This window comes from Gorilla gorilla, chromosome 18 (genome assembly GCF_029281585.2).
Source record: "Gorilla gorilla gorilla isolate KB3781 chromosome 18, NHGRI_mGorGor1-v2.1_pri, whole genome shotgun sequence".
NCBI classification, from domain to species: Eukaryota; Metazoa; Chordata; class Mammalia; order Primates; family Hominidae; genus Gorilla; species Gorilla gorilla.
In genome coordinates, this window is record NC_073242.2 from 81,413,490 (window position 1) to 81,428,962 (window position 15,473).

At 35.1% G+C, this 15,473-nt stretch overlaps 1 long non-coding RNA gene across 1 annotated transcript; it reads right to left on the minus strand.

The window, feature by feature from the left end:
* Positions 1–2,364: 2,364 nt before the first annotated feature.
* LOC129527458 (uncharacterized) lies at positions 2,365–13,505 on the minus strand. Its single transcript, XR_008672435.2, has 3 exons — positions 13,422–13,505; positions 12,237–12,348; positions 2,365–2,468 (listed from the first exon to the last, which is right to left on the minus strand). It is a non-coding gene; the product is annotated as an uncharacterized lncRNA (long non-coding RNA).
* Between the last annotated feature and the right edge of the window lie 1,968 nt (positions 13,506–15,473).

Genomic DNA, 15,473 nt, shown 5'->3' on the forward strand with positions numbered 1-15,473 from the left:
GTAATATATAAGATCTGTTATACACAGTATATGTAATATATAAGATATAAGATATATATGGTATATGTAATATATAAGATATATTATATATGGTATATGTAATATATAAGATATATTATATATGGTATATGTAATATATAAGATATATTATATATGGTATATGTAATATATATGATATGTATATGTATTATGATATATTATATTATAATTATATATTGTATATATTATATATAATATAATATATTATATATTATATTATATATTATATATTGTATATATTATATATTATATTATATATAATATATAATATATATAATATATAATATAATATATAATATATTATAATATATAATATAATATATAATATATTATAATATATAATATAATATATAATATATTATAATATATAATATATATAATATATAATATATTATAATATATAATATATATAATATTATATATTATATATAATATATGTTATGTATTACATATACTGTATATAATATATCTTATATATTACATATACCGTATATAATATATCTTATATATTACATATACCATATATATACATATATAATATATCCATATCATATATAATATATATGATATATATAATATAATATATATATTTATATTTTATATATATCATATATATTTATATTTTATATATATATAAAATATATATCTATATTTTCATATAGTACAACCCTATGAAATGGCTTTTTTTTTTTTTTTTGAGATGGAGTCTCTGTCTGTCACCTAGGCTCCCAGGCTGGAGTGCAGTGGCACAATCACAGCTCACTGTGACCTCTGCCTCCTGGGCTCAAGCAATCCTCCTTCCTCAGCCTTGTGAGTAGCATGCCACTACACCCAACTAATTTTTGTATTTTTGGCAGACAGGTCTTCACCACATCACCAAGGCCAGTCTTGAACTCCTGAGCTCAAGCCATCCATCCACCTTGGCTTCCCAAAGTGCTAGGAATACAGACGTGAGCTACCCGCACCGGGCCCTATGAAATAGCTTCTATTCAAAGATGTCTCTTGGAGACAAAGAGATCAAGTAACTTGCCAAAAGCTATACACATAGACAGTTGTAAAATCAAGATTTGAACCCATGTATGTGGCTCCAGAGCCCATGTGCTTAATTACCACTCTATATAATTAAAAAAATCACTAGAGCTTAACTAAAGCCTCAAAAGATATTTTTTCTCTTTCACAAATTCACAAATAAGGAGCAGAGTTCAAGTTTTGTTCGAAACAGAGTAGGCACATTCCACTCTGTCTCTCCCACTCAACAAAACTAAAAACCCTGAACAAAATGCTCAGAGCAGCTAGTACTCTGAAAATTAAATGGCAGCAGGCGGGTTAGGGCAGAAAACCAGACTCTGAGTACCACTAGGTTAGTGATGAGTTCCCCGTATTTCCTCCCTGTAGTACCTCCTGACCCAGAGTCGAAGGCATCCTGAGATCCAGAACTTCATATGAAGAGCAAATGAGAAGGATTCCAAAAAAATCTCTATTTCTGGTCCAAGGAGTGGAAAAGAGGAAGTCCTTTGGATAAGAAATAGTGAGGAAAATGCCATTTGTTTTTTATTTGTTTTTTTTTTTTTATTTTATTTCAGCCCAGCCACCAGGGCAGTTAGACAGTGGTGGTGGTAGTGGTGGCAACAGAAGCTGGACAAGTGCCTGAAACTCAGTTGGAAGGGAGCACTTCTTTCAGACTAAAGAGGCTGATACCAAGGGCGTAAGGCTAATCGGCCCTGCTCTTTTTCTCTATATATTATCCTGCACCTAGCCCCAGAAGCAGACGTATTGTGGGAAGAGAATGGCAGAGAGAAGAAATTAAGTCACAGCTTTTAAGTCCAAAAACCAGGAAAGAGGATTCCTGTGGCCCAGTTAGTATTTGGGAGATCACAGAAAGTAGACTTGAGAGAATAGTACCAAAACATTTTGTATAAACTCCTGTGCTTACCCTGAGCTATGCATACCTGAATCTGATTTCACACAACATACCAAAGACTTTAAGAACTGAACTGAATGGTAGACCACTGTTCCATCCTCAAACTAGCACCACATGGCATTCGCATGGGGTGGGTAAAAATGGTACTGCAAAGGCTTTGAAAACTGGACTAACAAACATTGAAACAAGAGCTCAGAGGAGGCACGTAGAAACGTGTAGCCTGAACAAAACCTAGTTGGATGCCTGCTAAAACAAACAAATAAATAAATAGCATCCTTCATATAATTTAATAAAAGCAAGAGTGACTAAGATAATATTCAAAAAGTCCAGGGTACAAAGAACCAAAACAATATCAACATTTGGAAAGAAAAAAGACAAAGCACACCAACCTGAAGACAGGACAGATGCTGGGATTTCCAGACTTGGACATGAAAGCATCTCTTTTAAACATGCCCCCAAAGGTAATGATGAATCATGTTGCCCAGGCTGGTCTGAGGTGAATCATCTTCTAAAAATGAAAAAGATAGAAAATTTCAGTAGATAAAATATAGAAAAGATTTCTAAAAGCAAATAGAAATATTAGAGCTAATAAACCACAATAACTGGAATCAAAAGATTTAGTTGATGGGCTTAATAACCAATGAAGATGACAGAAGAAAGAGTTGTTGAACTTACAGATAGATCAATAGAAATATTAAATCTAAATAGCAGTGAGAAATGAGATTGGGGGAAGAACAGGTAAACAGATTTACAGAGATCTATAGAATAATGTCAAAAGGCCTAGTATTCATGTCATCAGAATCCCATAACGAGTTGATAAAGAATGTGGCAAAGAAAAAAAAATTATAAAGGCTCACTCCTCAAATTTGGTTAAAAAGATAAAAGAATAGATTCAAGAAGCTCAGCAAACACCAAACGGTGTGAAATTTAAGAAATCCACACTCAGATACATCAAAATCAACATGCCGAAAATTAATGACAAAGAAAACATTTTGAAAGCAGCCAGAGAGAAACAGGGCATTGCATACAGAAGAAAAATGATTTGAATGGCTGCAGACTTCTCAGGGAAGCTGGAAGACAGTGGAACAACACATTTAAAGTGCTAAAAACAGAGAATTGTCAACCCAGAATTTGATATTCAGTGATATTTTTAGAAATAAAGGTGAAGTGATGACGTTCTGAGGTGAAGGAAAACTAAGAGAGTTCATCTCCAGAAGACCAGCTCTTTAAGAAATACTAAAGGAAGTTCTTCAGACTGAAAGAAACTGATCCCAGAGGGAAACATAAAAGACCAGGAATGGGGAAAGAACAACAGAAATGGTAAACATATGGGTAAATGGAATAGATATTTTTCCTCTTAAGTTCTTAAAAATAGATATGAAAGTTGAAATCAAAAATTATAAAGTTTATGACATTTTCAGTGTATATAGATGTAGCACATATGAAAACTACAAAATAAATGGAATAACATGTTATTTATGATGCTAAGGTTTATACATCCTACTTGAAGTGGGAAAATATTAATTCTGAGTAATCTATAAAAAGTGAAGTGTTCCATTTACCTATGTAACAAACCTGCACGTTCTGCACATGTATCTTGTGTTTTTTTAAGAAGAAATAAAGAAAAAAAGTGCAGTGTTTACATTTTAACATCTCAAGCAACCACTAAGAAATTATACAAAGAGATTATAAAAAGCTTAATAGGTAAATTTAAAATGGCATATGAAAGCTATTTCAATAATCCAAAAAAGGCAAGAAAGTAAAACAGAGAAACAAAAATAGAAGAAATAAAGAGAACATTTTAGTGCTTGTGTTAGAAAATAAGAAAAGTGTCAAGTCAATAGTCTATGCCTCCACCATATGAAATTCTAAAAAGAAGAGCAAAATAAAATCAAAGCAAAAAATAACAAAGATAAAAATGGAAATTAATGAAACTGAAACAAGAAACTAATAGAAAAAAAAGTTGAAGTTCTATAAAATTGATAAATCTCTAATAATATTGGCAAAGAAAAAAGAGAGAAGACATAAATTCCCAAAGTCAGGAATGAAAGATGGATTATCACAACAGAACCACAGACATTAAAAGAATATTAGATAAATACCACAAATAACTCTATGCACATAAATTTGACAATTTAAATGAAATGGACAATTTCTTTTGAAGCCCCAAACTACCTTAACTCACTCAAGAAGAAATAGATAACTTGACTAGTATTCTATCTATTAAAAATTAAATTCCTCGTTCACTTCTTAGAAAGAAAAATATATGTCCAGATTCCTGATAAATTCAGCCAAGCATTTGAAGAAAAATATTTCCAATGCTAAACAATCTTTTCCAGAAAAAAAAGGAAGCTCTCAGACTCATTTATGAGGCTATAATTACTCTCATACTAAAGCCAGACAAAGTCGGCTAAAGAAAACTACAGACAAATATACATCATGAACATAGCAAAAATCCTTAACAAAATGTTAGCAAATCAAATTTAGTAATATAAAAAAAGAATAATACAACATGATCAAATAGGGTTAATCCCAGGAATGTAAGCCTGGTTCAACATATAAAAATAATTTTTAAAAATCCATCATATAATAGACTAAAGAAGAAAAAACACCTAGATATATGAATTTGTGTGAAAAAAGCTGAAAGACCAGCATTTATTTAACATGAAAACTCTCATCAAACTGGGGACTAGAAAAAAACTTTAGTAATTGATAATGGGCACCCCAAAAAAAAGAAAAAAGAAAAAAACACTGCTGACCACATAAAAAGAAAATACTGAAAGCTATTTTTCCCCAAGATCAGGAAGAAGCCAAGGATGCCCACTCTCACCACTCCTATTTACCATTATATTGGGAATCCTACTCAATGCAATAAGTTAAGCAAAATACATAAAAGGCACACAAATTGGAGAGAAAGAAATTAAACCGTCCCCATTCACAGACATGTTTGTCTATGAAAAATAAAGAGTAGTGAATCCAGAAAAAAAGGTTCTTTGAGAGTTCAGTAAGGATAAAAGGTTAATCTACAAAAATATATCAAATTTCTATGTATTATCAATGAAAAATTAGAACCTGAAATTTGAAAAGTAATGCCATTTAAAAAAGTTTCAAAATATGAAATATTTAGGTCTCTATCTAACAAAGTGTATGCAGACTCCATACACTGAGGATTACAAAATTCTTGTGAAATAAATCAAAGTTCTAGGCAAATGCAGAGACAGATTATATCCATGGATTAGAACACTCAATATAGTTAAGATATCAATTGTCACCAAACTGATCTATGGATTTGATTCCATTCCAACCAAAACCCTGTCGGGACTTTTTGGCAGATACACATATGCTAATTATAAAATTTATACAGAAAGGCAAAACAATTAAAATAGTCAGAATATTACTTTAAAAATAAATAAAATGAGAGGATTTACACTATTCAATTTTAACACTGCTAAAAAGCTAGAGTAATCAAAACAGTGTGGTATGGGGTAAAGGGATATGCTTATAGGAAAATGGTAAAGAATACAGAGCCTATAAGTAAACTAAGACAAATATGGCCAATTGATTTTAAACAAAGATGGAAAGGCAATTCAGCAGAGGAAAGAGACTTTCCAACAAATACTGTTGGAACAACTGGATATCCAACCAAAAATTAATGTCAACCTAAACCTCACACCTTATACAAAAACGTAACTAAATATGGGTCTAGATTCAAATGAAAAATACATAACTATAAAACTCTTAGAAGAACATAGAGAATCTTTATAGTTGAGGTATTGGTAGAGTTCTTAGACATGATACCAAAAAGCATAATTTGTAAAATAAAATCTTGATATATTAGATTTCTTCAAAACTATGAACTTATCCTCTGCAAAAGACACTGTTGAGTGACATCATAGAGATGGGGTCGGGAGCATGAAAAATCAGTTCCTTCACTGAGCAACAAGTAAGATGACATAAGATTACAGAATCAGCTTTTTCACGATTCTGGGATCTAATTTAAAAATTTAGAGGTCACCAGTGATTCACATCTGTAATCTCAGCACTTTGGGAGGCCAAGGCAGGAGGATTGCTTGAGCCCAGGAGTTTGAATCTAGCCTGAGCAGCATAATGCGACCCTGTCTGTATTTTAAAAATTAAAAATTAGCCCATCATGATGGTGGACGCCTGCAGTCCCAGTTACTCAGGAGGCTGAGGTGGGGGGATGGCTTGAGCCCAGGAGGTCAAGGCTGCAGGGAGCCATGATTGTGTCACTGCACTCCAGCCTGGGCAACAGAGTGAGAACCTGTCTCAAAAATAAATAAATAAATACATACATACATACATACGTACATAAAATTGGAGCAACTAGGGGAGGGTTTCATGGGAAAAAATAAGTAAACTTAGACTGGAAAGCATTATGGCATTTTGCTTACCAAAACTCATAACTCATAAACTTTCATGTAAGAAACTCAGAAAATTACAAATAGAAGGGAGCTTCCTTAACATGACAAAAGGCATTCATGAAAAACCCATGGTTATCATACTTAGTTGTGAAAAACCAAAAGCTTTCCTTACAAGATCAAGAACAGGCAAGAATGTCTAGTCTTACCACTTTGATTCACCATTGCACTGGAAGTTTCAGTCAGGACAACTAGGCAAAGAAGAAATGAACAACGTCCAGATTGACAAGGATGAAGTAACAGTCTCTATTTGCTGATGACATACCACACCGAAAAAAAATCATTAGCACTAATACATGAGTTCAGCAGTTTGCAAAATATCAGATAAATTTACAAAAATTAAGTGTATTCCTATACACCAGCAATGAATTGAAAATAAAATTAGGGAAACTATTTCATTTATAATAGCATTACAATGAATAAAATTATTAGGAATAAACTTCATGAAAGAAGTGCAACACTCATACCTCTAAAACTATAAAGTGTTGTTGAAAGGAATTAAAGAAGATCTAAATAAATGGAAAGACATCCTATAATCATAGATTGGAGATTTAATATTGTTGTCAACACTCCCCAAATTGATCTACAAATTCAGTGCAATCCCTACCAAAATCTCAGATGGCTCATTTGCATAAACGGACAAGTTGATTCTAAAATTCATATGAAAATGAAAGGGAGTCAAGAGCCAAAACAATATTGAAAAGGAAGAACAAAGATGTAGGACTCACACTTCCAGATTCAAAAATTTACTATAAGCTAGTGTAATTATGATTTTGTGAGACTTGTATAAGGATAGGCTACAGATCAATGAAATAGATGAGAGTCCAGAAATAAACCCATAAACTTATGGGCAATGATTTTCGACAAAGGTGCCAAGATAATCCAGTAAGTAGAATATAGTCTTTTCAACAAAAGGTGCTGGAACAACTGCCTGACCACATGCAAAGGAATAAAATTGAATCCTTTCCTCATATCACATACAAAAACTAGCTCAGAATGGATTATAGACCTAAATGCAAGAGCAAAAACTATAAAACACTTAGAAGAAAATATAAGGACAAATTTTTGTGACATTGGATTAGGCGATGATTTCTTAAATATGACACCAAAAGCATAAGCAACAAAAGAAAAAAAAGTAAATTGGACATCATCAAAATTAAAAACTTTATTGTTAAAGGACACCATCAAGACACTGAAAAACACCTGCAGAATGGAGGAAAATTTTTGCAAATCTTATATCTGATAAGAGATTAGCCTCTAGTATACATAAAAAACCCTTACAACTCAACAATATAAAGACAAGTAACCCAATTTAAAAATTGGCAAAGAATTTAAGTAGACATTTCGTCAAAGGAGATATGCAAATAGCCAATAAGCACATGAAAAAACTATTCAACATCATTAGTCATTAGGAAAGTACAAATCAAAGCCACCATGAAACAACACTTCATGCCCACTAGTATTGTTATAATCAAAATGATAAACAACAAGTTTCAGCAAGGATGTGGAGAAATTGGAAGCCTTATACATTTTTGATGGGAATGTAAAATGGTGCATCCACTGTAAGAAAGCCCACAGTTATCATACTTAATGGTGAAAGACCGAAAGCTTTCCTTGCAAGATCAGGAACAGGCAAGGATGTCTAGTCTTACCACTTGTCACTTCCATTTTGTCAATTCCTCATGATGGTCAACATAGAGTTTTCATATGACTTAGAAATTCTACTACTAAAGAATTCCATCCAAAAGAATTGAAAAAATATATCCATACAAAGCCTTGTACATGAGTGGTCATAGCAGCGTTATTCATAATAGCCAAAAAGTGGAAACATCCCAAACACCCATCAACTGATGAATGAATATACAAGGTATGTTATATTCATATAATGGAATGTTACCCAGCTAGAAAAGGAAATGAAATATCCATATGTGCTATGACATGAATGAACATTAAAATTTTAATGCTAAGTGAAAGAAGCCAGTCACAGAAGACCACATACGTGTGATTCTATTTATATGGAATATCAGAATAGGCAAATACGCATAGAAATTGTATCAGTGGTTTCCAGGGGATGCTGGGAAGGGGAGAATGGGGAATAACCAGTAATGAGTATAGAGTTTCTTTTTGGTGTGATGAATGTGCTCTGAAATTAGTGGTGATAGTTGCACAACTTTACGCATATGCTAAAAAAATTCCACTAAGTTGTACACTTCAAAATGGTGAGTTTTATGGTATATGAATTATTTCTCCATTTTCAAAAATGGGCAGAAGCTATGAGATACCATTTTATACCTAGAAGAATGGCTAAAAATAAGATGTAACTGGCAACGCCAAGTACTGGTAAGGCTGTGGAGCAAATGGAACTCTCATGCGTTACTGGTGGGAATGCAACATGGTATTGCCACTCTGGAAAACATTCTGATGGTTTCTTATAAAGTTAAATACAGACTTATACGACCCAGCCCTTCTACTTTAAGTATTTACCATCCCCCACCCTGCCATATACACACCAAAAAATGAAAGCATATGTCCACGTAAAGGCTGGCCATGTAAATGCTCATAGACAATTTATTTGTAATCACTAAAAGCTAAAACAATGCAAATGTTTTTTAATTGTCAAACATAAACTTTGGTACATCCATATGATGGCATACCACTCAGCCATAGAAAAGGAATGCTTTATTGATAAATGCAGCAATATGGATGGATTACGATGACATTAATGATGAGTGAAAAAAAGTCTCAAAACGTTAGATTTATTTTTCTGTTTACATGACATTCTGAAAAAGACAAAGTGTAGGGATGGAGAACAGATCAGCAGTTGCCAAAGGTGGATAAAAGATTTGACTGCAAAAGAGTATCACAACGGAGCTCTTGGGGCATGATGGAATCCTGGCTGTGGGACTGGTTATGAGAATCCATGCATATGTTAAAATTCATCGAACTGTGCATGCTACACACACACAGAGAGAGTTTACAAACACAAAAGAGAAGAAATAAAATAAAGGGTACAGAATAAATAATCCGAGACTTCACAAGATGCCAACATATATCCCTTCTTAAGATTTGTAATCTAGATGAAGAGACAAAATTAACAAATTCTAGAGAGCTATCACTAAAAAATACTAATTCCTATCATTTGTCAAGCATTCACCCTCTGTCAAGCTCTTTACTGATACCTTCTGTCATCTAATCCTCTCAACATTATTATGAGATAGATAAATAGTGTCAAAGCCAAGAGTGATCCAACATCCAGCCTACCAAGCATGTAAAGACAGAAGAATGGTTTCTATCTCTTTATAGTCTCTGTTAGAAACTGGAGTTCCAGGAACACAGTGGCATGTCATTTGTCACAACTGGTTTGTTGCTTATGAAGATGCAAGAGTGTTTTTTAATGTGTATTCCTCATCATGACAACAAAACCGTCTCAGCAAGAACTTAAGTGATGATTCATATGTGCTCATCATTTCTTGCTGCCACGTGGTACCTGACACCAAATGGCTCCTGCTCTAAATAGAAATTATTGGCAACTTCTCCCCATGAGGAATGAGAGGTAATTGTCTAGTCTGAAAAATTAGATTGGTGCAATCAGAAAGGTAGTTAAGGCACAGCCAGGACTGCAGACACTTCCCTATAGAAGAAAAATATTGTCAACATGGTAAAAGCCAGAGATTATAATGTTACTAAACCATGAATATAAACTTTGTGCAGCATCTACAGTCAGTGCTAACTTTCAGCATCATTTAAAAGCAACTGTTTTCTAGAAAATAGAATTTTCAGGTAGAGTAAGAGATCCAGTCCTAACTTAAACTCTGATTTTAAGATGTCATGCCCCTGCTCCAGAACTTCCACCAATGACCCTTTGTTTACCAAGTGAAGAGCCAACAAACCTATCTGGGTTTCGAAACCCTCCCCATTCTGCCTTCCCTTGACCACGTGGTGGAAAACTCAGCTGCCGTCTTCCCCAAGTTTTACTTTTTTCCAATCTCAACCCCTGGAGCCTGATGGTCTTCTCAGTTTTCCCAGTTAATCCCCACATTTCCTGGGGAAGAACTCTGATTGGCTACCCTTTGGTCAGATAACCATGCTTAGACCAATCAATTGTGACCAATGAGGCCAACACAGCAGTACAATGCTGTGGGAGCAGAGCAGAAAAAGCAAAGCAGTGTTTCCAATCCAAAAAACACCTGTCTTGACCAGCCCTATGACTCTCCCTCCTCTGAATGCTTTGTTAGGATAGCTGACATGTACTGAATACTTACTATATACTAAGCACTTGAGACCATTTTCATTTAATGCTCAGTGAGATAACTGTTATTATGTCCGTTTTAAATTGAGAAAATGGAGGCATGTAGAGGTTATATAACTTTCCCTAAATCACAGAGATAACAGGTAATAGAACCAGGGCCTGTGCTGTGAGGAAGGTGACTTGTTGCTAATTTTTAGAATATATACTACTGAATCAACTCTGGGCACTAACATACCTTTTAAGGGAATTTATCATTTCACATTTATTCTTATGTTTCCAGCTAGATTGTGGAGGGAAGCTAGGTTTTCTCTCTTTCCCTATACCCCACACCTTAGCCCCAGATATGCCCTGCAATCAAGACCCGAGAGTGCAAGGGCCCCAGGTGAGATATGATCAAGCGCCTGCCAAGGAAGGAACAGATGGGTCTGCTAAATGGTGAAATCAAGTCCCTGCCACATGAATGGCAATAACCATCCCACATAAAATAATTATTTCTGGTTTGCTTGGCAGGTTGGATGAAGTCCGAGGGAAGGTTAATTTATCTTTCACAGCTTTGAGCCTTCAAGCTGTGGTTTCCCGAGTGAAAAGGATCTCTTTTCAATGATTCTTTGCAAGATCCATTTAGTCATGACAGAACTACCTCCTCCTCAATGAGTCACAAAGTTTATTTAGGGTCCCTTTGCTGGCTAAGGACCATGACGTAGGGATGGGCTATTTAAGTCATGTGGAGATTTACATGTATAGCAAAGGTCTATAGTAGAGTAGGTAGGATACTAAAATAGCTTCAAGTTCTAGATGCCAATTAGCTCTACCATGTAAAAGCTGTATAAGGATTGCCTCATCTGTGGAATGGGTATAAACATATATGGCTAATCAATTTAGGAATACGATGAATATTAAATGAGATAAAGATTATTAAATAAAACTTGGAATGATTAAGGGTGCTTAGAAACTTCAAGAAACAGAATGCCGACATAAATGGAGCCTTTTGATCTATGCCGAAATGGCAAAGCTCCCCGTTTTCCCTGCCTATTAATGCTTCTGACTTTCTTTCTCACCTCTGTTTTCTGAGGCCCTCCCTTCCTCCTCTTAGGTCCTAACTGTTAAGGCTTTGCATTGCAGGATCAGAAGAACCAGTATTTTTACGTGTCTTTCAATAACCAATTGCTTACTTCCATTGAATGGTAAAGGTCTAATGTTGATAAGAATTCAGTGCCATCATTATGAATATCTGATCCAACTCAATTCAGTCTCTTTTTCACAGAAATTTAGTTTGCTCAGGCAATCCATGGTGACCAAAGACAGTTCAAGGATTTCATCTCCAAAATGTCTGATATAATGCCCCAAAGAGACACACACTCAGTCCTCATTCAGTCTTGCTTACTCTGCCTGGGACAGAAACTATTCCCTACTTGTAGCGAAGCAGGTAATTTCACATGCTGGGAAGAGAAACATGTAATGGTAAATGTTTTGAGATTTGTCAGTGATGAAAGACATCCAAAAGTCTTTCTAAAACATAAACAGTCATAATAGCAAAAATAAAAAATATTTTAGTTGATTTTAGTTGGAAAATAGTTTTAGCACTTACATTGTAAGACGACGTGTGTTGTTTCAGTAGCCTTACCCCCTTCTGTGAATAACACTTTCTGTGCATAACCTTCATCCATCTGTGCATCCCCACAGCAAATCCACATAGTTTGCTAGATATAGAATTCATGGTCAACGGTTCATTTATTTCAACACTTGAACAATATTGCATCACTTCGTTCTAGCTTCCATTGTTTCAAATGAGAAGTTTACTGTTATTTGAATTGGTGTGCCCCTATAAATAATGCCTTGTCTCTGTGGTTGCTTTAAAGGTTTTTTCTTTGTCTTTACTTTTCAGAAGCTTAATTATGACATGTGTTGGTGTGGACCTGTTTGTACTTATTCTGTTTGGGGTTATCCCAGCTTCTTGAATGTGTAGTTTTATGATTTTTACCAAATTTAGACAGTTTTAAGCCATTATTTTTCCTCAGATTCTTCTTCAGTACTACTCTCTTTCCTCTCCTTCTGGTACTCCAATGATATAAATGTCCACTTTTTTGTTATTACTCCACAGGCCCTGAGACTTTGTTCATTTTTATTTCATTCTATTTTCTTTCTGTTGTTTAGATTGGGTAAAATTTATTGATCTATCCTTAAGTTTACAGAGTCTATCCCTTATCATTTCTCTGCAATACCATTGAGCCCATCTAGTGAGCCTTTCATTACCATATTTTTCAGTTCTATAATTTCCATTTTGCCCTTTTTATAACTTCTAATTTCTTTGCTGAGATTTTCTACTTGTTTATTTGTTTCAAGAGAATTCATAATTGCCTGCTAAAGCATTTTAAGATGGCTGCTCAAAAATCCTTATCAGATAATTCCAGCACCTAATTCATCCTGATATTAATATCTATTGATTGTCTTTTCTCCTTCAAGTTGTGATTTTCCTGTTTCTTGGTGTGATGAGTAATTTGTATTATGTCTTGGACATTTTTGATATTATATTATGAGGCTCTAGATTCTATTTACTCTTCTGTTTTAAGGAAGACCTCTCATGGCAGTGTAGTGCAAGGACTAGGTGAATGTGTTCAGCTTTCCCCTGGGTTCCTTCCTTCAACACCACCCCAAAAATGAAGAAATGATTAATACTACCTCACAGAAGACAGATGGGGTAAAAGTTCAGTTTTGTCCACAACCCACTGACATGTCCCTGGCAAAAATAAGGCTCCAATTCAAATCAACTTACTGCTTTTAAGTTGAAGTGTAAGCTCAGATCCCTGTTGGGCCCCACTGACACAGAGGGGAAGGAGAGAGATGGTTGAAGTGCCACTTTGTTGTTACAGCATAAGAATGGAAGTTCTGCTTCTTGCTGGTTACTGGGGAACTGTGAGGAGTGAAATGTCAATTAGCTCCATGGTCTACCACTCCATTCCATCATATTGATGACAACTGGGGGTGAAGACCCATAAAAGGGGAGCAGAAACCAGAGTGCTGACTGGCCCTGCCTCACACTGCCTCATTCAGTCTTCTTGTTGCAGGTGGGTGTGGGGATTCAGCTCTCCACTGAACCTTGTTGACATTGGGAGTTGGGAGAAGTGGAGGTGGGATGCTGATTAGCTCCAATACATGCTACCTTATTCAGTCTCATTGACACTGGGTGTGGGTAGAGATTCAGCTTACCAATGGACCAGGTCAAACACTGTAATTTGACCCCCAGTGGTTTATTTAAGGAGGGACCTAAATTAGTCCAAGAGAACTCATTATTGGGATTTTGTGGGAACAATTGGGAAATATAGGGTTGTTAAGAAGTCCTCCCTCTTTCTGCTGCACTTGAACCTATGAAGACATCACCTGGTGACTGAGGAGACTATAGACTCATTTGGCTGCTTTATGTAGCAAACATAGAGGTTAGGAACATAGATTTGATTTCAAAGTCTAGCTCAATTATGAGACTGTGGGCACAATATACTACTGAATGAAATGGAGATAGTGAGGGTACATCTCTTACAGTATTATTTCAAGTATTTGATAAAGTAATATAAGTACAGCAGTTCCACCAATGCTTGGCATGTCTTGAATTCTCACCAAATGGAGGTCATGATGAATAATTGACAATGTTGTTAATAGCAGGCCCATGTCTCGCACTTTCTTTTGTCTCTCGTAGGACTGAGTTCATGCTAAGTGCTTAATAAATATACCAGCATGAACCAATGTATCAGAAAGGACCAGTTTAAACCTGGCCAACTCAATTTCATGTCCCACTGCAATACTTGTTTTAATGTAAAGATTAGAGCTAGGTGAAAAATTGCATTCTCATAATCTGCTGTCACACAACATAAAATCACTCTGTCTTCCACATTGGTCTCTCCAGAGATTCCTGTATCAAAAGAAATCTCCCATGGTACTGGCATGTATTTCTGATCCTTTAGATATCATGGAATTTCTTTTTCTACTACACTAACACCCTATTAATCTATTTTGCAGAGTGTGACATCTTAACTTGGTCCCATTCCTATTTATCCTATCAAGCTTTTGTTAACCTAGAGTAGTACTTCTCAACTAGAGGCAATTTTGGATATTTGGCAATGACTGAAAACACTTTTGATTGCCACAACCAGTCGGGGAGGGTAGGAGTTGACACTACCGGGATCTAGTAGTAGGGGCCAAGGATGCAGCTAAACATCCTACAATGCACAAGATGCTTCACCTCCCCCAACAAGGAAGTATTTGGTCTAAAATGCCAATAGTGTTGAAGTTGTGAATCCTTCCATAGGGGCTAAAATCAAGATTATATTTTCAAGATATTCTTGAAGCTAAAGTTCTACTTGTAGTCAATTGAAAAGCAGAAGTGAGATCCATGAGACCACAGTTGTAAAGTCCTCCTACAAACTCATCACAGAGATGTTTAATTCTGCCAAAACCATAATTCTATTTCTAGTATTTGGTCCTTAGTTTCTGAGTGTTCAGTGTTAGATAACAGCATCAAGGTTTCTATTGAAAGTATCCCGCCTTATGTTATTCTTTTTTTGCTCGGGTTCTTTGCTCCCGGCTGTGTGCCTTTAATCTTGTTTCTCTGGCCCTCCTAGAAATTCTTAATAACCTATAATAAATCCTTTACTTCTTAAACTAGTTAGAGTGTATTGTCTGCAATTAAGGACATTAAGTGATACAATAAATTATTATAGACAATAAATCTTCAAGAAATCGGGAATAAGAGATTGATTATAGGAACATGTTGAGTTTGAAGTCAATACAAATCCAGTTAGCATTAGAAGATGAAACTCTCGTAAGGTTTTGG